Source organism: Gigantopelta aegis, chromosome 10, assembly GCF_016097555.1.
Source record: "Gigantopelta aegis isolate Gae_Host chromosome 10, Gae_host_genome, whole genome shotgun sequence".
In the NCBI taxonomy this organism is placed as follows: domain Eukaryota; kingdom Metazoa; phylum Mollusca; class Gastropoda; order Neomphalida; family Peltospiridae; genus Gigantopelta; species Gigantopelta aegis.
In genome coordinates, this window is record NC_054708.1 from 80,000,447 (window position 1) to 80,027,587 (window position 27,141).

The 27,141-nt window shown below is 38.2% G+C and overlaps 1 protein-coding gene across 1 annotated transcript in view; it reads left to right on the top strand.

Moving 5' to 3' along the window:
* Nucleotides 1-3,846: 3,846 nt before the first annotated feature.
* Nucleotides 3,847-27,141, top strand: part of LOC121382734 (leucine zipper putative tumor suppressor 2 homolog) — a 118,214-nt gene continuing 94,919 nt past the window's right edge. Inside the window, exons 1-2 of the mRNA XM_041512292.1 lie at nucleotides 3,847-4,137; nucleotides 20,232-20,268. The gene's annotated coding sequence lies outside the window, so the exon portion shown is untranslated. The remainder of the gene's footprint in view (nucleotides 4,138-20,231; nucleotides 20,269-27,141) is intronic.

The window sequence follows — 27,141 nt, forward strand, 5'->3', positions numbered from 1 at the left end:
AATATAAACACAGCATTGTAATGGTTTACTGTTTAAAGATATTAAAATAGGTTATTTTAAAACAGTTCAAAAGACAGAGCAGGCCCATAGGAACCGGAGCGGGTGGGGGAGCAGGGGTGTCTAGCTGTGCCTTACCACTCATTGATTAAAATGTATGTTTTCTTGTCCCATAAGGAAAGACAAAAATCTGGCTTGTGCAGCTCCTATGGACTGGCCCGCTAACTAGAGATTGTACCCTCCCCCTCTCTATACAGTTTCTATGGACCTGCAGAGTATATAAGAATTATTCGTCATTTTTTTTGCAAATTTATCGATGTATAACAGTCACAAATTGTATAAAATCGCTTAGCCCCATAACCTCTTCTAAAATGGGGTGTTGATAAACTAATATTCCTTTTCTTTATAATAACAAAACATATCATTGGTGATGTGAACCCACTAACTTATTTCTCATTTCAGCTAGTGCTCTACAACTGATATATAAAAAGCTGTGGTATGTGCTATCCTGTCTGAGATGGTGCATATAAAATATCCCTTGCTACTTATAGAAAAATGTAGTGGGCTTCCTCTCTAAGACTACATATGTCAATATTACCAAATGTTTGACATCCAATAAATAAATAAATAAATAAATAAATAAATGTGCTGTAGTGGTGTAATTAAATAAAGCAAACTTTAACTTTCTTATTATCTTTGTGGTTTTTACCCATATATCTGATTCCACATAAAAATAAATACAAATGTGTTGAAAAAAAAGTTTGTTTTGTTTAATGACACCACTGGAGCACATTGATTAATTAATCATCGGCTGTTGGATGTCAAACAATTGGTAATTCTGACTCGTAGTCATCAGAGGAAACCTGGTAAATTTTTCCTAATGTAGCAAGGGATCTTTTATATGCACTTTCCCACAGACAGGAAAGCACATACCACGGCCTTTGTCCAGTTGTGGTGCTCTGGTTGGAATGAGAAGAAAAAAACAATCAGCTGAATGGATCCACCAAGGTGATTCAATCTCGACGCAAGCACCTCAAGTGAGCACTCAACCGACTGGGCTAAATCCCACCCCACAAATGTGTTGAGTGCGTTGTTAAAAAAAAACATTTTCTTCCTACCTTCTTCCTTTACTGCTGCTATGCAGTCACCTGTTGGTGTAATTTCTGTGAGTATATCATAACTGATAAGACAGGTATTTAATGGAGAAAACTGATCATTCCAGTTCTAAATGGTTCAAGGATTGTTTTCAAAGGAGAGCCAAAACCATGGTGGGAGGCACAGAGGAAGATGAGTGTTTATAATGTTTGTTATTATTTTTTCTTGTTATGTGTGTTAACTGTGTTAAACAACACATGCTTTGTACTCAAGTGACTCATTGAAGGTGCTACAGTTAGGAATTGTTTTTTAGTGGAAGTTCAAATTAAGTTACCTAGAGATGAGAAGGTGGGAAGAAGTAACTCGTAATGAGTTTAAAAGTTTATAGTTTGTTTTTGTTTAACAACATCACTAGAGAATTTGGTTTATTAATCACTGGCTATTGGATGTCAACCATTTGATAATTTTGCTATATAGTTTTGGAGAGGAAAGCCGCTACATTTTTCCATTAGTAGCAAGGGATCTTTTATATGCACCATCCCACAGACAGGATAGCACATACCAGTCATGGTGCACTGGCTAGAATGAGAAATAGCCCAATGGGCACAATGACGGGGATCGATCCGAGACTGACAATGCATCAAGTGAGTGCTTTACCACTTGACTACTTCCCGCCCGTAATGAGAGCAATTACATCTTTTGAAGGCTTATTTGTTGCACCTGAACATTTTTCCATGAGTATATATTGAAATGTACCAGATGCACCCACATGTATTTAAAAATAAATTTGTTCATGAAATAAATGTCTTTGTATATTCAGGAATGAATCCAGGTCAGAACTGGGGTGCACGCCCCATCCCTAAAATCCAGTATTTAATCAATGAATAAATATATTTATTGGCTGGGTATCTAGGGAAGGTTCTATTATATATTCACCAAAAATAATTTTCTATATGTATTGCTCAAGGTATATATACTACTCAAAAGAATTTAAGGGTCAAAAATGTATAACCAAATAAGTTTCCGAGTGTATTAGATTGATGATGTAAACTACACCAAATTTTTTATTTATTCCATATTTACAAAAAACCACAAATAAACGTCACTGTATATAAGAAAGTCACATGACATGCTGTCAAAGTTGTAGGTTGTCAAACATGGATTTTACACATTAGAACATTCGTTTAATAGTGTGTGAATCCACCCCTGGCGTGAATACACTCGACACATCGTTGCCTCATGCTGTTGATCAGACGTCTGAAGAACTCTTGGGGAATGGCCTGCCACTCTGCCATAAGAAGTTGACCCAGATCATGAAGGTTGGCCGGAAGGGCATGGTTATCCCGAACTCTCCTGCCTAATTCGTCCCAGGCATTCTCTATTGGGGCCAAGTCAGGCGAATATGCTGGCCAATCCATCCTGGCGATACCTTGTTGTCTGAGAAAGTCCGTTACCACCCTGGCGCGGTGGGGTCTGGCATTGTCATCCTGCAGAACTGCCCCGCCGCCAATCTGCTGAAGGTCTGGGAAAACCAACGGCCGGATAATCTCATTCAGATAGCGGATTCCATTCAGATTGCCATCCACCACATAGAGCGGGGTCCTGTGGTGGATAGAGATGCCGCCCCACACCATGACGCTGCCACCACCGAATCGGTGACGTTGTCTAACGTTAACGTCAGCGAAGCGCTCCCCAGGACGTCTGTAGACACGAACCCGACCGTCGTTGAACTGGAGACTAAACCTGGACTCATCAGTGAACATCACTCGACCCCACTGAACACATTGCCACCGCAGATGAAGCGTGCACCAGTGACGTCTGGCCGTTCTGTGACGTGGTAGGAGTGGTGGTCGAACAGCCTGGCGACGGCAGCGTAGATTATTGGCTCTCAGACGATTGTGTATGGTTTGATCAGACACTCGAGTTCCAGTCGCAGTCCGCAGATTGTCACGTAATCGGCGTGCAGTGGTTGTGCGTTGACGTAGAGCCATATTGGTGATGTAGCGGTCCTCTCTATTTGTAGTGCTTCGGGGTCTTCCCGAACGTGGACGATTTCGAACAGAATTCGTTGCTTGGTACCATTGCCACAGTCGGCCAACGACACTCTGTCTGACACCAAGTCTCAGAGCAACATTTCTTTGCGTATTGCCATCCTCGATCTTCAATAGTCAGTTGAAGTCGTACCATTATCGAATTTGGAGTGTGCACCGTACACGAACGCAAGCTCCAATTATACGGAAATTCAGCATTGGGAACATGGAATACACGTGCAAAGCATGCAAATGAAGCGCTTTGTGAAAAAGCAAGTTATGGGCACTTAGCAGACCTTTCGCTTTCGCCCTAATTTACGTGCAAATGTAAGCATGTTTTCGCCATTAGAACTAGTCGACAGTGTCAATGACAGTGGATTTTAATTCATTTATGGGTTGCTTAGACCCACTTTCGTCAAAATGGAACAATACTATGCGTGACATTATGGTCTAGCTAATATAATATAGTATATATTTAACATTATGAAGGAAAAATGAAATCATGTTCACATTATTTTATTGTGATGTCACCCATTTCAGTCATTTACAAACTTTACAGTTGGTTTTAGACTATTTTATTTGGTGCACAGGAACATTTTATATGTTATTGCATTTAGGAATACTGCAGGTGCCATTTTTTGTAAGGTGCACCATCCCCCACCTAGAAAAATCCTGCTTCTGTCCCTGGTATTAAACTGACTAAAAGGGTGATTTGAGGACTTCTGTGAGTGTTTGACTGTCCCTGTTTCTGTGGGTCTGCCCCAGGTTTCCCATGCATGTTTTGTGGCCTGGCATCTGCATGTATGTATTAGCGAGGGAATGGTAAATCTGTGTAAACAGTGCTGTAACAGGATCAGAGCGTTTCACAGCAGTCTGCACAATCCATCAAGTGAATCACAGACATTGTGAGAAAAAAAACCCCTCACAACATTTCATCTTCCACACACAAACATCCGACAATATTTTCGAAATGCCAGCTTCAAGCCACAACCACGGATCCCCATAGTTTTCGCAGGTAAGCAACACAAATACCAAGGTTAGAATCAAACCCATCTTGTTGTACACAGGCCAGGACCGATATGCATCTACCGTAATTAATTTGACTTTTCGAGAATTCTTCTCAGAGGTATCTTTTTACTTCTGGAAAGGGGAGCTAATGTTGTTCGATCTCAAGGGGTGGCGGCCATTTTGATGTGCTGTTTGGCTGGTGTGATAAAAGCAGGATTTTCTTGCATTTCTCCGACAGACTACTGATAAGGAGGATCTCAATTAGCTGGGAATCACTGCTGTTATCAAGAGAAACCACTGGAATTTCTTTATATAATGTTAAAATAAATGTAATAGCCATGTATAGGATGCTGCCTATGTTCCATGCCCCACCTTCAGTATTTGATTTCTCAACGTTAATGCATGCTTGTGCAAACAACTTTTCATGGCAAGCTTTATATATACATTCTATTTATGTATCAAATTAATGCAGTAAAAATTATTCCAGGACTGCATAATCAGGCTAGTAAGAATGATATGTGATGTGGGTGGCCCATAATAGTTTTTTTGTAGATATATATATATAGTTGGATAAAAAAAAGGGTTTTTTGGTTCCATTCATTTCAATTTATTTCTGTGCTTACATCCAATTATAGTTAAGAATGATATCTTGGGTATAGACTTTAGCTATCGAGTCTCTCTGTCCAGGACAGGGAGTCAATGGTTAGTTGTTGGTGAGAGGAAAGTTAGTATAGTGGTCTTACATCTTCCCATTGAGCTGTTAAACCTTGCTTTATTTGAAAGCCAGTGGTAAAGCCCTCGCTCGATGCACAGTCGGTCTGGGATCTATCCCCGTCCGTGGGCCCATTGGGCTATTTCTCATTCCAGCCAGTGCACCACGACTGGTATATCAAAGGCTGTGGTATGTACTACCCTGTCTGTGGGATGGTGCATATAAAATATCTCTTGCTTCTAATCGAAAAGAGTAGCCCATGAAGTGGTGACAGTGGATTTCCTCTCTCTATATCTGTGTGGTCCTTAACCATATGTCTGACGCCATATAACCATAAATAAAATATTTCTATCTTTCTTTATTTGAAAGCCAGTCCCGGGATATGAACACAGTAGCTATCAGCTTTAAGCCCAGTGGCTTAGTCACTACACCATGCACAACACAATATTGTAAGGCTACCATGTACATTTAAATATGCACTACTGATAAAAGATAAAGGTTAAAGTTTGTTTTGTTTAACAACACCACTAGATCACATTGATTAATTAATCATTAGCTATTGGATGCGAAACATTTGAGAATTTTGACATATTGTCTTAGAGGAAACCTGTTAAATTTTTCCATTTGCAGCAAGGAATCTTTATAATGTATTTCCCCAAAGGCAGGCCAGCACATACCATATAGTCTTTAATATACCAGTAGTGAGGCACTGCATAGTTAGGATGTAATAAAAAATTAAAAATAAGAGAATGGTTCCTGTGAGTGTATTCAATCTTTCTACTCAAACACCAAGCAGGCAGTTTTAGCTCTCCACTAACCACCACCTCTACTGATGAGTGATGGTCATTTAATCTGTGGTCTGTCTGAGTTGTAGAGAGTTTGTTTTCCTACCTTACCTCTATTTGTGTCTCTCTACTGGTCAGTGATGGTCATCTAATCTGTGGTCCGAGTTGTAGAGAGTTTGTTTTCCTTCCTTACCTCTATTTGTGTCTCTCTACTGGTCAGTGATGGTCATCTAATCTGTGGTCTCCTTCCTTACCTCTATTTGTGTCTCTCTACTGGTCAGTGATGGTCATCTAATCTGTGGTCCGAGTTGTAGAGAGTTTGTTTTCCTTCCTTACCTCTATTTGTGTCTCTCTACTGGTCAGTGATGGTCATCTAATCTGTTGTCCGAGTTGTAGAGAGTTTGTTTTCCTACCTTACCTCTATTTGTGTCTCTCTACTGGTCAGTGATGGTCATCTAATCTGTTGTCCGAGTTGTAGAGAGTTTGTTTTCCTTCCTTACCTCTATTTGTGTCTCTCTACTGGTCAGTGATGGTCATCTAATCTGTGGTCTCCTTCCTTACCTCTATTTGTGTCTCTCTACTGGTCAGTGATGGTCATCTAATCTGTGGTCTGAGTTGTAGAGAGTTTGTTTTCCTACCTTACCTCTATTTGTGTCTCTCTGCTGGTCAGTGATGGTCATCTAATCTGTGGTCTGTCTGAGTTGTAGAGAGTTTGTTCTCCTTCCTTACCTCTATTTGTGTCTCTCTACTGGTCAGTGATGGTCATCTAATCTGTGGTCTCCTTCCTTACCTCTATTTGTGTCTCTACTGGTCAGTGATGGTCATCTAATCTGTTGTCCGAGTTGTAGAGAGTTTGTTTTCCTTCCTTACCTCTATTTGTGTCTCTCTACTGGTCAGTGATGGTCATCTAATCTGTGGTCTGAGTTGTAGAGAGTTTGTTCTCCTTCCTTACCTCTATTTGTGTCTCTCTACTGGTCAGTGATGGTCATCTAATCTGTGGTCTCCTTCCTTACCTCTATTTGTGTCTCTACTGGTCAGTGATGGTCATCTAATCTGTGGTCTCCTTCCTTACCTCTATTTGTGTCTCTCTACTGGTCAGTGATGGTCATCTAATCTGTGGTCTCCTTCCTTACCTCTATTTGTGTCTCTACTGGTCAGTGATGGTCATCTAATCTGTTGTCCGAGTTGTAGAGAGTTTGTTTTCCTTCCTTACCTCTATTTGTGTCTCTCTACTGGTCAGTGATGGTCATCTAATCTGTGGTCTCCTTCCTTACCTCTATTTGTGTCTCTCTACTGGTCAGTGATGGTCATCTAATCTGTTGTCCGAGTTGTAGAGAGTTTGTTTTCCTTCCTTACCTCTATTTGTGTCTCTCTACTGGTCAGTGATGGTCATCTAATCTGTGGTCTGTGTCTCTCTACTGGTCAGTGATGGTCATCTAATCTGTTGTCCGAGTTGTAGAGAGTTTGTTTTCCTTCCTTACCTCTATTTGTGTCTCTCTACTGGTCAGTGATGGTCATCTAATCTGTGGTCCGAGTTGTAGAGAGTTTGTTTTCCTTCCTTACCTCTATTTGTGTCTCTCTACTGGTCAGTGATGGTCATCTAATCTGTTGTCCGAGTTGTAGAGAGTTTGTTTTCCTTCCTTACCTCTATTTGTGTCTCTCTACTGGTCAGTGATGGTCATCTAATCTGTTGTCCGAGTTGTAGAGAGTTTGTTTTCCTTCCTTACCTCTATTTGTGTCTCTCTACTGGTCAGTGATGGTCATCTAATCTGTTGTCCGAGTTGTAGAGAGTTTGTTTTCCTTCCTTACCTCTATTTGTGTCTCTCTACTGGTCAGTGATGGTCATCTAATCTGTGGTCTGAGTTGTAGAGAGTTTGTTTTCCTTCCTTACCTCTATTTGTGTCTCTCTACTGGTCAGTGATGGTCATCTAATCTGTGGTCTGTCTGAGTTGTAGAGAGTTTGTTTTCCTTCCTTACCTCTATTTGTGTCTCTCTACTGGTCAGTGATGGTCATCTAATCTGTTGTCCGAGTTGTAGAGAGTTTGTTTTCCTTCCTTACCTCTATTTGTGTCTCTCTACTGGTCAGTGATGGTCATCTAATCTGTTGTCTGAGTTGTAGTTGTAGAGAGTTTGTTCTCCTTCCTTACCTCTATTTGTGTCTCTCTACTGGTCAGTGATGGTCATCTAATCTGTGGTCTGAGTTGTAGAGAGTTTGTTTTCCTTCCTTACCTCTATTTGTGTCTCTCTACTGGTCAGTGATGGTCATCTAATCTGTGGTCTGTCTGAGTTGTAGAGAGTTTGTTTTCCTTCCTTACCTCTATTTGTGTCTCTCTACTGGTCAGTGATGGTCATCTAATCTGTGGTCTGAGTTGTAGAGAGTTTGTTTTCCTTCCTACCTATACCTCTAATCTGTGGTCTCTATTTGTGTCTCTCTACTGGTCAGTGATGGTCATCTAATCTGTGGTCTGTCTGAGTTGTAGAGAGTTTGTTTTCCTTCCTTACCTCTATTTGTGTCTCTCTACTGGTCAGTGATGGTCATCTAATCTGTGGTCTCCTTCCTTACCTCTATTTGTGTCTCTACTGGTCAGTGATGGTCATCTAATCTGTGGTCCGAGTTGTAGAGAGTTTGTTTTCCTTCCTTACCTCTATTTGTGTCTCTCTACTGGTCAGTGATGGTCATCTAATCTGTGTCCGAGTTGTAGAGAGTTTGTTTTCCTTCCTTACCTCTATTTGTGTCTCTCTACTGGTCAGTGATGGTCATCTAATCTGTGTCCGAGTTGTAGAGAGTTTGTTTTCCTTCCTTACCTCTATTTGTGTCTCTCTACTGGTCAGTGATGGTCATCTAATCTGTGGTCTGAGTTGTAGAGAGTTTGTTTTCCTTCCTTACCTCTATTTGTGTCTCTCTACTGGTCAGTGATGGTCATCTAATCTGTGGTCTCCTTCCTTACCTCTATTTGTGTCTCTACTGGTCAGTGATGGTCATCTAATCTGTTGTCCGAGTTGTAGAGAGTTTGTTTTCCTTCCTTACCTCTATTTGTGTCTCTCTACTGGTCAGTGATGGTCATCTAATCTGTGGTCTCCTTCCTTACCTCTATTTGTGTCTCTACTGGTCAGTGATGGTCATCTAATCTGTTGTCCGAGTTGTAGAGAGTTTGTTTTCCTTCCTTACCTCTATTTGTGTCTCTCTACTGGTCAGTGATGGTCATCTAATCTGTTGTCCGAGTTGTAGAGAGTTTGTTTTCCTTCCTTACCTCTATTTGTGTCTCTCTACTGGTCAGTGATGGTCATCTAATCTGTGGTCCGAGTTGTAGAGAGTTTGTTTTCCTTCCTTACCTCTATTTGTGTCTCTCTACTGGTCAGTGATGGTCATCTAATCTGTGGTCTGAGTTGTAGAGAGTTTGTTTTCCTTCCTTACCTCTATTTGTGTCTCTCTACTGGTCAGTGATGGTCATCTAATCTGTGGTCTCCTTCCTTACCTCTATTTGTGTCTCTACTGGTCAGTGATGGTCATCTAATCTGTTGTCCGAGTTGTAGAGAGTTTGTTTTCTTCCTTACCTCTATTTGTGTCTCTCTACTGGTCAGTGATGGTCATCTAATCTGTTGTCCGAGTTGTAGAGAGTTTGTTTTCCTTCCTTACCTCTATTTGTGTCTCTCTACTGGTCAGTGATGGTCATCTAATCTGTTGTCCGAGTTGTAGAGAGTTTGTTTTCCTTCCTTACCTCTATTTGTGTCTCTCTACTGGTCAGTGATGGTCATCTAATCTGTGGTCTGTCTGAGTTGTAGAGAGTTTGTTCTCCTTCCTTACCTCTATTTGTGTCTCTCTACTGGTCAGTGATGGTCATCTAATCTGTGGTCTGTCTGAGTTGTAGAGAGTTTGTTTTCCTTCCTTACCTCTATTTGTGTCTCTCTACTGGTCAGTGATGGTCATCTAATCTGTGGTCTGAGTTGTAGAGAGTTTGTTTTCCTAACCTCTATTTGTGTCTCTCTACTGGTCAGTGATGGTCATCTAATCTGTGGTCTGAGTTGTAGAGAGTTTGTTTTCCTTCCTTACCTCTATTTGTGTCTCTCTACTGGTCAGTGATGGTCATCTAATCTGTTGTCTTGTAGAGAGTTTGTTTTCCTTCCTTACCTCTATTTGTGTCTCTCTACTGGTCAGTGATGGTCATCTAATCTGTGGTCTGAGTTGTAGAGAGTTTGTTTTCCTTCCTTACCTCTATTTGTGTCTCTCTACTGGTCAGTGATGGTCATCTAATCTGTGGTCTGAGTTGTAGAGAGTTTGTTTTCCTTCCTTACCTCTATTTGTGTCTCTCTACTGGTCAGTGATGGTCATCTAATCTGTGGTCTGTCTGAGTTGTAGAGAGTTTGTTTTCCTTCCTTACCTCTATTTGTGTCTCTCTACTGGTCAGTGATGGTCATCTAATCTGTGGTCTGAGTTGTAGAGAGTTTGTTCTCCTTCCTTACCTCTATTTGTGTCTCTCTACTGATGAGTGATGGTCATCTAATCTGTGGTCTGAGTTGTAGAGAGTTTGTTTTTCTACCTTTCCTCTGTTCGTGCTGACTTCTGGTATTTGTAGAGATACTTGCTGATTGTCTTGTGTTCGTTTGGCAGATTCTCTTGGTATTAGAAAATTATCGCTGTCAGCACTCGGCTTCCTTATCTTTCAACATATTGCCAGATTCTATATGTTTGAATCTGCCAGCCAAGGTGAACTGTTGCTGTTTCACAGAGTCATAGCTAATCAGTCAAAGACTTGTAACTGTTGAAACTGTTGAACTATTACTGCACTAACAGGTCTGTAACTGTTGAACTAACAGGATTCTGACTGTACTGTACTAACAGGACTCTGACTGTAACTGTTGAACTATTACTGTACTAACAGGTCTCTGACTGTAACTGTTGAACTATTACTGCACTAACAGGACTCTGACTGTAACTGTCGAACTGTTACTGCACTAACAGGACTGTAACTGTTGAACTGTTACTGCACTAACAGGTCTGTAACTGTTGAACTATTACTGTACTAACAGGTCTGTATCTGTTGAACTGTTACTGCACTAACAGGACTCTGACTGTAACTGTTGAACTGTTACTGCACTAACAGGTCTGTAACTGCTGAACTATTACTGCACTCACAGGTCTGTATCTGTTGAACTGTTACTGCACTAACAGGACTCTGACTGTAACTGTTGAACTATTACTACACTAACAGGTCTCTGACTGTAACTGTTGAACTATTACTGCACTAACAGGTCTCTGACTGTAACTGTTGAACTATTACTGCACTAACAGGTCTCTGACTGTAACTGTTGAACTATTACTGCACTAACAGGACTCTGACTGTAACTGTTGAACTATTACTACACTAACAGGTCTCTGACTGTAACTGTTGAACTATTACTGCACTAACAGGTCTCTGACTGTAACTGTTGAACTATTACTGCACTAACAGGTCTCTGACTGTAACTGTTGAACTATTACTGCACTAACAGGACTCTGACTGTAACTGTTGAACTATTACTGCACTAACAGGTCTCTGACTGTAACTGTTGAACTATTACTGCACTAACAGGACTCTGACTGTAACTGTTGAACTATTACTGCACTAACAGGACTCTTGACTGTAACTGTTGAACTATTACTGCACTAACAGGACTCTTGACTGTAACTGTTGAACTATTACTACACTAACAGGTCTCTGACTGTAACTGTTGAACTATTACTGCACTAACAGGACTCTTGACTGTAACTGTTGAACTATTACTGCACAAACAGGTCTCTGACTGTAACTGTTGAACTATTACTGCACTAACAGGACTCTTGACTGTAACTGTTGAACTATTACTGCACTAACAGGTCTCTGACTGTAACTGTTGAACTATTACTGCACTAACAGGACTCTGACTGTAACTGTTGAACTATTACTGCACTAACAGGTCTCTGACTGTAACTGTTGAACTATTACTGCACTAACAGGACTCTGACTGTAACTGTTGAACTATTACTACACTAACAGGTCTCTGACTGTAACTGTTGAACTATTACTGCACTAACAGGTCTCTGACTGTAACTGTTGAACTATTACTGCACTAACAGGACTCTTGACTGTAACTGTTGAACTATTACTGCACTAACAGGACTCTTGACTGTAACTGTTGAACTATTACTACACTAACAGGTCTCTGACTGTAACTGTTGAACTATTACTGCACTAACAGGACTCTTGACTGTAACTGTTGAACTATTACTGCACTAACAGGACTCTGACTGTATCTGTTGAACTGTTACTGCACTAACAGGTCTGTAACTGTTGAACTATTACTGCACTAACAGGACTCTTGACTGTAACTGTTGAACTATTACTGCACTAACAGGACTCTGACTGTATCTGTTGAACTGTTACTGCACTAACAGGTCTGTAACTGTTGAACTGTTACTACACTAACAGGACTCTGACTGTAACTGTTGAACTGTTACTGCACTAACAGGTCTCTGTAACTGTTGAACTATTACTGCACTAACAGGACTCTGACTGTATCTGTTGAACTGTTACTGCACTAACAGGTCTGTAACTGTTGAACTGTTACTACACTAACAGGACTCTGACTGTAACTGTTGAACTGTTACTGCACTAACAGGTCTGTAACTGTTGAACTGTTACTACACTAACAGGACTCTGACTGTATCTGTTGAACTGTTACTGCACTAACAGGTCTGTAACTGTTGAACTGTTACTACACTAACAGGACTCTGACTGTAACTGTTGAACTGTTACTGCACTAACAGGTCTCTGTAACTGTTGAACTATTACTTCACTAACAGGACTCTGACTGTAACTGTTGAATTATTACTACACTAACAGGACTCTGACTGTAACTGTTGAACTGTTACTGCACTAACAAATCTCTGGATTTCACAGAAACAGTGTAGGCAAAATCATGAGACAAACATTGCATGTAGCATATTGGTAATCCATCATTATCATGATTACCTAAAAACTATTTTTTATGGGTTCCATGCAATGATCACTGGGTAGGGAAACAAAAATGTGTTTCCCATAAAATCTAAAATTGTGAGACCTATAAGTAGATTAGTTTTATTAGAGTGGAGGGTGGGACCACACACACACACACACACACACACACACACACACCTTCCCGCCAAAAGAATTTTGGTGTTCTAAGAGTGTATTATTGTTGTTGTTAAAATGGTGTGACATTTAAAAGACATCGTATTTAAAATATAGCATTTAAACTTCATTTGTCTGCTTGTATCCATGTAAGGTTCAAGCACACTGTCTAGAATACACACCTCAGCTGTCTGTGTATTAAGAACAGTGAGATAATGATAGCAGTTATAATGAGAGAAGTTTGTTTAGTAGCTTTACACCGTCACAATGAGTTGTTAAAACTAACTAGGAGCTGCTACCAAGACTCTAACCCAGTACCTATACCAGCTTTTAAGCCACAGTAAAATAAATTCCAAAGAATAAAGACTCGTCCTTCTTTTATATTATCTGAAAACTTTCTTTTCTTCTTTTTTTTTATTGTTTTTATTTGCTCATTGTGCTGTATTTCCAATGTCCTGAAACTATAAAATAAAACATAAAATGTTCACCCATACATCTATTTCTAAAAACATTTGAATGAAAATCTAGCATATGTTTTATTGTGGCATAAGTCTAAATTAGGAAGGGAACAGCTATGCCCATGCCTCCCTCTAAATCTATGTGTCAGAATTACAAAATGTTTGAAATCCAATAGCTGATGATTAATTAAACAATGTGCTCTAATGGTGTCTTTAAACAAAACAAACTTTAACTTTAATTGGAAATGTGCACTAACTTTAAAGTGAAAAAACAACAACATTAAGAATAGACTACCTCCCCCTCCCCCTCCCCTCCCCCATCCACCCCCTCTCTTCCCTACCAGTTAAGGCAATTCCACCAATATAATGTGTGTAAGCTATACTACCTGTATCCTCCCAACAACAACTGGCCAGTATCTGGTGATCAGCACCCACTGCCAAAACATCTGGGCTGTTTACCAGGGGAAGCCGTAACTATCAGGTTTGGAAACCAGAGAACTAATTACCCCTGTGGGGACAGGTCAGGATCCGGTTGTTACTTAGTGGTAATAAAGTGCCTAACACATTTAGAGGCCAAGTACCGGCCTCGGTGGTGTCATGGTTAAGCGATCGGACATAAGGCTGGTATAGGTGCTGGGTTCGAAGCCCAGTACTGGCTCCAACCCAGAGCAAGTTTTAATAATTCAATGGGTAGGTGAAAGACCAGTACACCCTCTTTTCTCTGATTAACAACTAACAACTAACTGACTGACCTGGACAGACAGACCAGATAGCTAAGGTGTGTGAACAGGACAGCATGCTTGAACCTTAATTGGATATAAGCATGGAAATAAGTTGACCTCTATTAATTTGAACTTATTTCCATGCTTATATCCAGTTAAGGTTCAAGCACGCTCTAAAACTATTTGTCAGAATTACAAAATGTTTGAAATCCAATAGCTGATGATTAATTAAACAATGTGCTCTAGTGGTGTCTTTAAACAAAACAAACATTAACTTTAATTGGAAATGTGCACTAACTTTAAAGTGAAAAAACAACAACATTAAGAATAGACTACAGTGTTCTGTGTGTTCTACTAGAAAATATTTAAGTTATTCTCTATGTCCCGGCAAGGAATGTTGTAATGTCCTCCAATCTGACTTTAATAGCTGCAAGCTAAGTTTATAAAGACGGGTTACATATTTGTGGTGACAAGTTGTTTTATAAATAATTCTGATGTAACTTTAAAAGAAAAAAAATTCTTAACATAACATGCTGAATTTACTTGCTGATAATGTGTACATATGCTAATTATGTACTTAAGACAGATTATATACATGTGTATATTATGTTTATGTGCAGGAAGTTATTATGGTTAAATCTTTTTTTAATAATTACCCTCACATATTTAAAACCAGTTACACTCACAGGCATGACTACATCAGTAAACAGGCCAATACACCCAACTGGGGTAATGGGGGTGGTGGTGGTGGTGGTGGTGGTGTTGTTTTGGGTTTTGTGGGGTGGGGGTGGGGGTTGGGGAGTGTAACTAGAAAAACAAACCTTTGTGAGTATTAACATAAAAGACAGTGACTGTTGAACATCTTTAAAAAAAAAAATGGGCTTTGATTTTTAATTATTGGTCCATGGGAGGAGGTTGCATGTGCACCCAGCACACCCCTGGGTATGGCCTGTTAATTGGACCCATTTTTACTGGCCTTGATGGTGTCGTGGTTAAGCCATCGGACATAAAGCTGGTAGGTATTGGGTTTGCAGCCCGATACCGCCTCCCACACAGTGAGTTTTAAATGTAACACCATCTTCTCTCTCACTAACAACTAATCCACTGTTCTGGACAGACACCCCATATAGCTGAGGTATGTGCCCAGGACAGCATACTTTAACCTTAATTGGATATAAACACAAGAATAAGTTGAAATGAAATGAAATGGATCCATTAAAACTTTCATTCAGTTGAGGAGCAGAATGTAGTTATGGATCATTGGATTGATCTTGATTTGTGGTTTTCCTTTCCCAACCAGTGCCTACCACATAGGCTACTCTTTTTTCTTGTTTTTATAGGCAACTTCTTCTGAAAAAACAGCATGAACTGAGATAAGATAAGATAGATAAGAGAAATGTTAATATATGTTGTATATGCATTCCATATTTGGAACAGACTGCAAAAGATAACATCAGAAAGATTTTTAACGATCAGTACAAAAACATATAACATGAAAATATCAGTACATTCAGTAAATGTAAGTATTAATTATTATATATCACTAATTACTACAATCCATATTTATTCTGAGAAAGACTGATACCGGTATACATATATCCACATGACCGTGGTATGTGTTATCCTGTCTGTGGGAAAGTGCATATAAAAGATCCCTTTCTGCGTTAGGAAAAATGTAGCATGTTTCCTCTGAGGGGCGAGACATAGCCCAGTGGTAAAGCGCTCGCTGTCGTTTTGAGATCGATCCCCGTCACTGGGCCCATTGGGCTATTTCTCACTCCAGCCAGTGCACCACGACTGGTACATCAAAGGTGATGGTTTGTGTTATCCTGTCTATGGGATGGTGCCTATAAAAGATCCCTTGCTGCTAATTGAAAGAGTAACCCATAAAGTGGTGACAGTGGGTTTCCTCCCTCAATATCTGTGTGGTCCTTAACCATATGTCCGACGCCATATAACTGTAAATAAAATGTGTTAAGTGCATCGTTAAATAAAAAATTTCCTTCTTCCTTCTTCTTTCTTTGATGACTATGAGTCAGAATTACCAAATGTTTGACATCCAATAGCTAATGATTAATTAATCAATGTGCTCTAATGGTGCCATTAAACAAAACTGTAGTTGGTCTTTATATCCACATCACCTTTTATTTACCTCGCCCCCATAATAAGACTTGGACTGTAATGTTTAGTAGGTGAGTGCTCTACCACTAGACTACAGCACAACCCAATAATGTTCCAGTGTTTTACCTGTCTGTAATGTTTAGTAGGTGAGTGCTCTACCACTAGGCTACAGCACAAACCAATAATGTTCCAGTGTTTTACCTGACTGTAATGTTTATTAGGTGAGTGTTCTACCACTAGACTACAGCACAACCCAATAATGTTCCAGTGGGTTTTTTTATATGCCTGTAATGTTTATTAGGCAAGTGCTCTACCACTAGACTACAGCACAACCCAATAATGTTCCAGTGTTTTATCTGTCTGTAATGTTTATTAGGTGAGTGGTCTACCACTAGGCTACAGAACAACCCAATAATGTTCCAGTGTTTTATCTGTCTGTAATGTTTATTAGGTGAGTGCTGTACCACTAGCCTACAGAACAACCCAATAATGTTCCAGTGTTTTACCTGCCTGTAATGTTTATTAGGTGATTGCTCTACCACTAGGCTACAGCACAACCCAATAATGTTCCAGTGTTTTATCTGCCTGTAATGTTTATTAGGCAAGTGCTCTACTACTAGGCTACAGAACAACCCAATAATGTTCCAGTGTTTTATTTGCCTGTAATGTTTATTAGGTGAGTGTTCTACCATTAGGCTACAGCACAACCCAATAATGTTCCAGTGTTTTATCTGCCTGTAATGTTTATTAGGCAAGTGCTCTACTACTAGGCTACAGAACAACCCAATAATGTTCCGGTGTTTTATCTGCCTGTAATGTTTAGTAGGTGAGTGCTCTACCACTAGGCTACAGCACAACCCAATAATGTTCCGGTGTTTTATCTGTCTGTAATGTTTAGTAGGTGAGTGCTCTACCACTAGGTTACAGAACAACCCAATAATGTTCCGGTGTTTTATCTGTCTGTAATGTTTAGTAGGTGAGTGCTCTACCACTAGGCTACAGAACAACCCAATAATGTTCAGGTGTTTTATCTGTCTGTAATGTTTAGTAGGTGAGTGCTCTACCACTAGGCTACAGCACAACCCAATAATGTTCCAGTGTTTTATCTGTCTGTAATGTTTAGTAGGTGAGTGCTCTACCACTAGACTACAGCACAACCCAATAATGTTCCAGTGTTTTATCTGTCTGTAATGTTTAGTAGGTGAGTGCTCTACCACTAGACTACAGCTCAACCCAATAATGTTCCAGTGTTTTATCTGTCTGTAATGTTTAGTAGGTGAGTGCTCTACCACTAGGCTACAGCACAACCCAATAATGTTCCAGTGTTTTATCTGTCTGTAATGTTTAGTAGGTGAGTGCTCTACCACTAGACTACAGCACAACCCAATAATGTTCCAGTGTTTTATCTGCCTGTAATGTTTATTAGGTGAGTGTTCTACCACTAGGCTACATCACAACCCAATAATGTTCCAGTGTTTTATCTGTCTGTAATGTTTAGTAGGTGAGTGCTCTACCACTAGGCTACAGCACAACCCAATAATGTTCCAGTGTTTTATCTGTCTGTAATGTTTAGTAGGTGAGTGCTCTACCACTAGGTTACAGAACAACCCAATAATGTTCCGGTGTTTTATCTGTCTGTAATGTTTAGTAGGTGAGTGCTCTACCACTAGGCCACAGAACAACCCAATAATGTTCAGGTGTTTTATCTGTCTGTAATGTTTAGTAGGTGAGTGCTCTACCACTAGGCTACAGCACAACCCAATAATGTTCCAGTGTTTTATCTGTCTGTAATGTTTAGTAGGTGAGTGCTCTACCACTAGACTACAGCACAACCCAATAATGTTCCAGTGTTTTATCTGTCTGTAATGTTTAGTAGGTGAGTGTTCTACCACTAGACTACAGCTCAACCCAATAATGTTCCAGTGTTTTATCTGTCTGTAATGTTTAGTAGGTGAGTGCTCTACCACTAGGCTACAGCACAACCCAATAATGTTCCAGTGTTTTATCTGTCTGTAATGTTTAGTAGGTGAGTGCTCTACCACTAGACTACAGCACAACCCAATAATGTTCCAGTGTTTTATCTGCCTGTAATGTTTATTAGGTGAGTGTTCTACCACTAGGCTACAGCACAACCCAATAATGTTCCAGTGTTTTATCTGTCTGTAATGTTTAGTAGGTGAGTGTTCTACCACTAGGCTACAGCACAACCCAATAATGTTCCAGTGTTTTATCTGTCTGTAATGTTTAGTAGGTGAGTGCTCTACCACTAGGCTACAGCACAACCCAATAATGTTCCAGTGTTTTATCTGTCTGTAATGTTTAGTAGGTGAGTGCTCTACCACTAGACTACAGCACAACCCAATAATGTTCCAGTGTTTTATCTGCCTGTAATGTTTATTAGGTGAGTGTTCTACCACTAGGCTACAGCACAACCCAATAATGTTCCAGTGTTTTATCTGTCTGTAATGTTTAGTAGGTGAGTGTTCTACCACTAGGCTACAGCACAACCCAATAATGTTCCAGTGTTTTATCTGTCTTTAATGTTTAGTAGGTGAGTGTTCTACCACTAGGCTACAGCACAACCCAATAATGTTCCAGTGTTTTATCTGTCTGTAATGTTTAGTAGGTGAGTGCTCTACCACTAGGCTACAGAACAACCCAATAATGTTCCAGTGTTTTATCTGTCTGTAATGTTTAGTAGGTGAGTGCTCTACCACTAGGCTACAGCACAACCCAATAATGTTCCAGAGTTTTATCTGTCTGTAATGTTTAGTAGGTGAGTGCTCTACCACTAGACTACAGCACAACCCAATAATGTTCCAGTGTTTTATCTGCCTGTAATGTTTATTTTCTTTGTCCTCATCTGCCTTATTGATACCATGGATTAGTGACTGGTCAGGTTGAACCAATAATCACAGAGTCCTTAGAATGACATGTGGCTGGCATATTGCCACTTCTAATCCTTGACGTCTGCACTGTTGGCGAATATCAAACTTGGCTTGTCTCAACAATCGACAATACTTCACAGAACACTAGAATAGTTAGCATGTTAGTGTGTGCATTCATCTGTCTCAAAAACTACAATTACATTCGTTAAACTGTCTGTAAGGAATTGCCAATATAATTACATTCATTTGAAGAGTTCATTTTCAAAATACAATATATATATATATAAATATATATATATATATATATATATATATATATATATATATATATATATATATATATATATATATATTTATATTTATGTTGTTTTAAGAAAAACATGGGTTTGTTGCAACATGACGTAATGTATATGACATGAAGTGCAGTTTAATATCCTGTTTACTGGGCATAGATCGTGTTTTGATGAAAACTTTATAGTTGTGTTGTTGAGTTGTACTGACTTTAATATACCTTCACTGCTAACTAAAAAAAATTGAGAATTGGTCTGTGTTGTGTTTTTGAAATGAACTCATTATATATTGCTTTGTGCATTAATGCCATGTTTTGCTTTTATAACTCTAATTCTGTATAGATTCTTATATTCCTTCTCAACGTTAGCAATGTACAAAGTTTAAAGTTTGTTTGTTTAAACATTGATTTTTTAATCATCAGCTGTTGGATGTCAAACATTTGATAATTTTGATTTATAGTCTTAGAGAGGAAACCCACCACATTTTTTTTATTAGTAGCAAGGGATCTTTTATGTGCACCATCCCACAAACATTGCATATACCACTGCCTTTGATATACCAAAAATAGCCCAATAGGCCACCAACAGGGATCGATCTTAGACAGACCATGCATCAAGTGAGCGCTTTACCCCATGCCCCTAGCAATGTACAGATATCTGAGATAGATCATTGTCACATAAGACAATGTATGCGAGTTCTTAGCTTGGTGCAGATATGTGTACATGTTCTCTGTAGATCCCTTCTCTATAGCCAGCATATTGTACCTGTACTTCTAGTCTCGTAATAATGGATGAAATCTATTTTATCATATATGTTTTATATGTTTATAGTTCCTAAAAGTGGTACTAATTATCTAATGTGATCTTGTTGAGAGGTATTTATATAGGCCTTCAGCCTACAGTTTTATTGATTAATGGATTAAATATTATTATTAAAATCCCCACTGCACCTCCAAATTTTAACTTATACCCTGTTTCTTTTTGTGTTGCAATTCAAGGACTGACACCAGAAAACAGTGAGAAAAAGCAAAACAGGTCAGTAGAAAGCAGTACCTTGTTTTTATATATACTACATGTATACATGTTTACCCTGCGGTAAATAGCAATAATATAATAATAGTATGAATATAAAATATCCACTATTAATTGAAAATATCTTAAATATGCTTTATATATTCATTATTTACATAAAATATATCTGTTTGAATATATACTGTTTGTGGTGGGGTTCACAATTATCCACAATGTCTGCATGTGTACAAAAAGTAAGCTTTTTCGTACATATATACTGTTGATATTTTTAATCATTTTATAAAGTGGATCCATACAAGCTCAGTTGGTGGAGCTGTTGCCTGAGTTGCTTGGATTGAAGGATAGAAACCCCCCCCCCCCCCCCCGATCGACCTATTCTATGATTGGGTGCTTTCCCATTCCATACCCATGACTAGTGTATCAAAGGTTATGTTATGTGCTGTCCTGTCTGTGGGAAGTGAATATAAAATATCCTTTTCTGCTTGTGTGGCAGGTGATATTTTAGTAATATTAAGTGTATATAGTTTGCTATTTTTAATATTATGTTTTAGGTATTTGTCAGATATAGTTGTCTGCCAAATAGTATTTATTTTAATAGTTCTCTCAGTCAGGTATCCTTTATCTGATTGGATAATAGCACTGCATGCTTTTCATGTTCACAAATCACACTGACAGCAGACATGATGGACATGAGATTGTGACAGCAGCACAGATTACATTTAGAGGTTAACGTCCTCAGATCCCCTGGTACCCTCGTGAGAATATTTATAATTATGAACAGTTCCTTCATGAAACTGTTAACTAATCATGATGTGTATATCACCATTTATTACATACCTTTTCGGTCTTACTGTAGTGATAAAGGCCTTTTGAAACCGTGTAATAAATTTATTCTGTATTGCACATATGTGCAATCTGGACCAGAACTTTTAAATGGGGAATTCCCTTTTTATTTTTACTGCCGTTAGTGCCTTTTATTTACTTACGTCATATATGATTTACAAATGACGTCATATCATATTTGAAACATTACACCAGGCTGCCGTAGAGTAAGATTCTTATTGTTAAGTAAATCCATGAAAGGAGTTTTGATCATAGATTTAACAAAGTGTTGTTATGACGTTAAATTAAAAACCATTTTTGTAAAACAGCAAAGAGGGTATGTAATAAATACAGAACTTCACATACATTGTTTTCACTTCCTATTTATTGCACTTGTTTATTTTGCAAAAGAACATACCACTCGACTGCTACATGGTCTCGTGTTATATATTCTTGCGCAAAATAAACTGGTGCAATAAATAGGAAGCGAAAACAACGTATGTGAAGTTCTGTATATTTACGTAACAAATCACTGATAAAATACAAAATATCCAATATTTACATATATAATATATTTACACAAACATTACACTATAAATTCACTAAAACATTCATTATAAAAAGAAGACATCAACTATTCACATACAATATCTTTATATACAATATATGTTTGTCTTATTTTCTAACCCTCATCCATGACTGGTTTATCAAAGGTTGTGGTATGTGCTATCCTGTCTGTGGGATGGTGCATATAAAATATTCATCACTACTAATGGAAAAATGTTGCAGGTTTCCTCTCTAACCCTATATTTCAGAATTACGAAATGGTTGACATCCAATAGCTGACGATTAATAAATCAATGTACTTTTGTGGTGTCATTAAAAAAAAAAAACGTTAACTTTTTTTTCTAAATCAAATTATTGTTTTTCATCACATTTGTTACTTTATTGTTATGATGGTGGGTAATAGAAATCATAGTACAACAGAAACTATAAATTTGACATCTGGAGTAAAACGTCTGATGACATCTGCCAGCCGATTTGATTCTGACTGTGTGGATGTTATAACACTATCTAAAATCCGGCCATCTCCTCTTTGTCCTGTCTGACGAGATCTGTTAAAAGGATTCCTCAAATTAAAAGTGTTTTCTAGAGGACAATATCCCCTCACAGATTGACATCGTTTGTGACCGAGTGTCCACTGATCATCTCTCAGCAGAGTTGAGAAGTCCTGCTGTTTTCCACTAGCTCCAAGCTGCCTTTCTTCTCTTTATAGAAAGTCTGTTAGTGTCGCTTTATTTGTTGTCCTACAAAAGAATCTGTGTCATCAAAGACGTCTGTCACAAGAGTCTCATTGGAGTTGGGCTAAACAGATATTTCATCCACAGCACAAAGGTTGACCCAAGCTGATATATGCGCTCTTCTAGTCATAAGGTCAAGGTCACAGTTTAATGATGGCATGGTTTTTGTAATGTTGTTTCTGTGATTAATATTTTTTTCTTTGTGTTTGTGTGTGTGCATGCGTGCATGTTGAAAGTGTGTGGGTGAGATAAAATTCACATCAAGTAGTATTGGGAGCTTTTTTCTTGGTGAATGAATGGATCGATGGATGGTTGGACTGGATAGATGGGTGGATGGACGGACAGATAAATGGATGAACAGATGGGTGGATTTGATGGTTGAATTGGATAGATGGATAGATAGATAGATGGTTGGATGGATGGATGGATGGATGGATGAATGGACAGTGGGATTGGATTGATAAATGGATGGATGGATGGACGGGACGGGGCGGGATGGGACGGGACGGGATAGATTGATGGAAGATAAAGTAGAGTGATGAAGAACTGAAAGATGGATGGAAGTAAATGGGTGTAGGATGTATTCTGGCAATTTCTTATGTTTGATACATGGATTATTATTACGTATTATTTTTACTATTTAATTTTTTTTAAATATTTATATGAATTTAGTCAAATGTATACAAATTGCACATAATAAAAACACACATACAGAAACCCCAAGTTTAGAAATGGGATGGCCCACATTTTTGTACTGTAAATAATAAAATATTAGTCATCGTTAATAAATTCTAATATTCCCTGATGGTAAAGTAAATCATATTTATTACATATATATAAACTTGTGTAAAGTATAAGTGAATAAGTAAGTAATAATCTTGTGCTTATCACCAATCTGAAACATCTTTTTTACAACATGGTTAATAAGATTCACTGAAGTATCAAATGGAATATTCTATTATTTACGGTAATACTTTATCTTTTATCCTTGTTGTGAGATTTCCTCCTGCTGAGTGTTTTATTTATTTGTGTTGAGGTCGTGGATCTATATTTACACCTGAACTCACATCTCAGGTGCCTTGCGTGGCTTGCCAACATGTATTCACCTGACTGGCAGATTGGCCCAGTGGGATTTCCTCCTTCCTGTGGGGTGCACCAATATGATTGATCACAAAACATCTTATAGCTAGGTTTGCACTGTCTTCTGGAATTTTAGTTTGTATTCACTAGCCAAATCTCTTCATCCACTCACCTCAGTTTTACCTGATACATATATATTTTTTTTAAAATAAATGTATGGCAATGTATTAACCACTTAAGAAAAAAAGAAATGGATCCATGTTTTGTTTATGCATTATACCTCGGTTAGAACATGATCTGAGTGCCACAATAAACATTATTATCCACATGGTTCAACATAACCGAGTTAATAATAATCATATGAAGCACACGTGTAATAACAAGTGTAATGACGTAATTTTGGAAGGTGACGTCATAACATGATGTTGCTTCTTCAGTCCTAACTCAAACTGTGCATTTGAAATGTGACATTATTTCGTCATCTCCTTCTAGTTGTGGCTGAAACATTTCGACTTGGGTCTTGTTATTCATAAAGAAAACAACAATAATAATATGAATAATAAAGAAATTATTACACTCGCGTGCGAGTCGTACTGATTTTACAAAACTCATGTCAGGATTCATGTATTAGCCTCGCTCTCGCTTGGGCAATACAAAAATCCTGACACTCATTTCGTAAAATCAGTAAACACAAGCTCGTATAATAATCTCTATGTATGCAATAACTGACCAGACAACCCAGTATTCATTCACTTTCTAATTATGAACTACATGTAGGTAAAACTCTCAAGTTATAACCATTTACCTAGGTTTATTATCTGCTATATAGCGCTGTTGGAAGAAAGATTGTTTACCCTACTGCGAATGTTCAACATATATGTACTGGTCAAATATTGATGCTGTTGATCTAACATTTGGTTTGTTTTGTACAATGTTAGATAATTCTGAGTCATATTCTGTTTCATATCTGTGCTAATAAAGTGCTTATTGAAAAGAATAAACACAACATAAAGTCTAGGGTATACTAGCTACTGTACAGTAATCATTTAATGCAACAAAGATAAAAACAAACACTGCTCAGGTTCAGACAAAAAAGTATAAAAATAGATGTGTCTATAATGAATTCAGATGATCTAAGCTGGAGTTTGGCGAAGTAATATAGGAAGTATATATGATTGTTTCAAAATTCTGTTATACTCATCACTGGGACATTAATAATTGATGATTTTATTGGCATGTTTAACTTGGTTATGCTTACTATAGGCCCAGTATTTTATACTCACCAGTTGGCTACTACATTTTAACAAACAATCATCTGTAAACAAAAGTTACGTGCAATTGCACATGCTAAGTTCACCAATTGCGAATTTTAAAAAACAATTGGTGAATTGTATTTTAATTTGGCTAATAAATTTCATGTGATAATTGTTATTTTATTATAAAATAACAGCATTTTTGCAATTTTTAAAGCTTAAATTGATGATATGGTGAAGTGTTCTGCTCACCCTGAGCTAAGCCTGTTAGTTTTATGCTACATGTCTAACTGCTGTAAGACATAATAATAAACAATATTAAGTGAGGGAGTCGACACAGCCAATATGTTTACACTGTGTGAGACTGTGACAGCTTTAAACACAGCCGTGGTGTTAAGCTGTGTCAGATCCAGTCTTTGTTTGCCACTCTTCACTAAATCATTGATTGTGCACTTCATCCTGCATTGCCGTGTTCCAGTGGAGCATGTAGGTGTCCTCGCCCGATCTCTCGTGAACTCCACGTGACCTGTCTGTGTGGGAAGGATGGCTGGTAGTAGGCTGGTACTACCCCGAGATCAGTGTATACTCAGTGTTATAATTCTTACCTGGTTAGTGTTTACACCACAGTGATAGCGTTACACAACCTCACAGCACTCTCTCTCTCTTTCTCACAGGTTGAGCTCATTCACAAATGACTGTTGTTTGACTAACTACATGTTTAATATCATATAGATAAACTCTGTGAGGCACAAATATCATGTGTACCTTTTGTTCAGTTACTCTAGGATTTTTGTGGGGGTTGGGATAGGTGGATGGGTGGGGTAGATGTAGGTCTATAGCAGATTAATTTATTATCCACATAGTTCAAGATATTTAGGGAAATATAATCAGTGATTTCACATGCACCACGATTGATGTAATTTTGTGAAGCGATGTCATAACTTAATGTGGCTTCCTCAGTGTAAACGCTTATCAAAAATGATGTCATTTCGTCATCTCTTTTTAGTTACGTTTCAAACATTGTGACATGGTCCTAGCTTGTTATTCATAAAAATAATATTTTGGATAATGTGGATAATAAAGAAATTATTACCCTTGTGTGTGAATCGTACTGATTATACAAAATGCGTGTCAGGATTCATGTATTACCCTCGTTCTCACTCGGGCAATACAAAAATCCTGACACATGTTTTGTAAAATCAGTATGACACACAAGCTTGTATAATAATCTCTATCTCTCACATGAGGTTTGATGGGTTACAGGATCAATCACAGTCTGTAGACTGAATTGTGTATCTTTTTTACAGTTACACTTTGTGGGGGGATAGGGGGAGATGTTGCACTATGGAAGATTAAGCTCTCGCCTAAGGTTTCATGGGTCACAGGATAAATCACAGTCTATATATTTGAAATTTTGTCTTGCCACAGACAATACCAGTACATCAAATATTCTAGTATGCAGTCTTGTCTATGGGAGGGGGAGGTGCCTATAAAAGATCCCTTGCAGCTATATTGGTAGGTGTAGCCCATGTGTGACAGCAACAGGTTTCCTCTTTTTCTCTTGACCAAGTGTTGAAATAAGGCTACATTAAACAAATGTTAGGTAAGCATCCCCTTACACCCAGAAACGCCCAATGTTTCGTTTAACCATTTATTTTCAAGCTATCACTACCATGACTAGAATCACTCTTTCAGAACTAAGGGCCATTAATAAACATACAGCCAATTGTCATATGCTAATCCTTTATTGTACATTAGTCCATTATCATTTGCTAATCCATTGTTTTATATTAGTCATCTATCATTTGCTAATCCATTATTGTACACTAGTCCATTATCATTTGCTAATCCATTGTTGGACCGTAGTCCATTATCATTTACTGATCCATTATTGGACCGTAGTCCATTATCATTTACTGATCCATTGTTGGACAGTAGTCCATTATCATTTACTAATCCATTGTTGGACCGTAGTCCATTATCATTTACTGATCCATTGTTTTACATTAGTCCATTATCATTTACTGATCCATTATTGGACCGTAGTCCATTATCATTTACTGATCCATTGTTGGACAGTAGTCCATTATCATTTACTGATCCATTGTTGGACAGTAGTCCATTATCATTTACTGATCCATTGTTGGACAGTAGTCCATTATCATTTACTGATCCATTATTGGACCGTAGTCCATTATCATTTACTGATCCATTGTTGGACAGTAGTCCATTATCATTTGCTAATCCATTGTTGGACAGTAGTCCATTATCATTTACTGATCCATTGTTTTACATTAGTCCATTATCATTTACTGATCCATTATTGGACCGTAGTCCATTATCATTTACTGATCCATTGTTGGACAGTAGTCCATTATCATTTACTAATCCATTGTTTTACATTAGTCCATTATCATTTA